This window comes from Echinops telfairi, unplaced genomic scaffold (assembly GCF_000313985.2).
Source record: "Echinops telfairi isolate 266 unplaced genomic scaffold, ASM31398v2 ScPeMD7_5;HRSCAF=22, whole genome shotgun sequence".
In the NCBI taxonomy this organism is placed as follows: Eukaryota; Metazoa; Chordata; class Mammalia; order Afrosoricida; family Tenrecidae; genus Echinops; species Echinops telfairi.
The window spans coordinates 12,944,795-12,946,505 of record NW_022103901.1 but is presented as its reverse complement, the minus strand read 5'-3'; positions in this window follow the sequence as shown (position 1 = coordinate 12,946,505).

Sequence of the window (1,711 nt, the reverse complement as noted above, 5' to 3'; positions counted from 1 at the left end):
CATTGCCGGTAGCCAGCATTCTGATGAGGTAGGAGGCTCTCTGCTCCCGTCCCTTGGAACAGAGCTGCAGATGATGAAACATCTCATTATGGTCTTGAGTTTGCTCATCAGCCGTGGGGTCCCCCACACCTCACCATGCAGCCGGCCTCCCCTTTGGTGGTTGTGTCATCCCTTTGGGTGTGTGGGACAAGGACCACGGGGACCTGGAACCTTTGGCCATGCTGCCTGTTGCTGTCTCCGTAAATGATAACCTCTGAACCGAGGAGTGGCTCGTGGTCCCTTTGTGCGAGGAATTCGTCAGCCTTGCGGTGGGTTTCAGGCCTTGCAGGCCCCGTAGTAGCTCCTCCTTCAATTGTGTGATGGGGCCGAAGACTCTGGCCCCTCCTGTCTTCCCCCACCTTCACCGCCCTGCTATCTGTCCTGGGAGGTGGCTGCTGGCCCTGTGGAAATGTCAACCTTCAGGCCTCCATTGAGTTCAGTTGGTGTGGAAGGTGCTAGCAGGAGCTCCCCCCACCCCTCCACCCAACTCTGGGGCAGGAGAAGGAGTTTGAGGTACTTATTTTTCTTGTTTCCGCCTACCGGGCCTTGGGCTGGCAGATGTCCTGTACCGAAGCCTCCTGCCAGGAGGGCCTCTCCTGTTGCTGCTGTCCTTCATCCCTCCAGGTCCAGGCACAGTCTGGGTGCTTCTGGGAGGCCCAAATACTGTGCCACCTCTCACCGGTTCTCTAGCGTTGCCCAGGCTTGTATACCTAGCCCTGGCTCAGCGTTCCCGCCATGCCTCTGTTTGAGGGCGCCTCTCTCACCCCTGCCAGATGATGCCCGCACCCACTTAATGCATTTAAGACATTCCTTTGGTTTTGATCGGCTGGATGGAGTTACATCTGCGGCTTCCGGCCCAATGCTCAAGTGATTTCCATCCAATGTGGAGAGGAACGAGCAGTTAATTCGGCACGGAAACCAACGGGTGGGGGATATGGGCAGAGAGAGAAGCGCTGCGGTCACGACTTTGAGGCCATCTCTGGCTTCCCTGTTGTCAAAAGGCAGGGCTCGGGCCAACTGCCATGCTTCACCCCTCTTGACCTGACCTGCTCTCACACCAGCTGTCCCTCGCACGGCACTCTGCCTCTCTGCCAGGCTTAATAGCTCATTGTAATGGCACACTTAACTCACAGAGAGGGGGGCTTATTAGGGAAGTTCATTAGGTTACCACGTCACGGTCAGTAAATAGTAAGGATGCTTCACGGGGTTACCTGTCCTCAGCCAGCAGCCATGTTTCTCTCCGGTCCTATCTCTCCACCACGTGGTCCCTTGGCCTCTGCCTCTGTGGACCAGGAAGCCTGCCTGTTCCTCTGTTCTTACAGCCCCGCAGTCTCCGTGCTGCTCCTCCGCTCTGTCTCTTGGTCTCTGTGCTGCAGTCCCCGGTGCCTCTGGTCTCCAATGCGATCTTCTTCTCTTAGCACTGCGCGCTCTGCACCGGCTACGAAGAGAGAGCATCCTGACAGCCAGGGCCGTGGCAACTAAAGCCGACCAATCCCTCGCTTCGCTTCGTGTTACACACCTTGTTTGCAAAGCCCCGCCCAACCCTTCCCGTTTGAAAGGCAGACTGGCCGGCGCTACTTGAGGACAGGTCGGTCAGGCGTGTCTTGCATAGTTTGGACATGTTGCCAGGAGAGCCAGTCCCTGGAGAAGGATATCCTGCTTGGTACAGTGG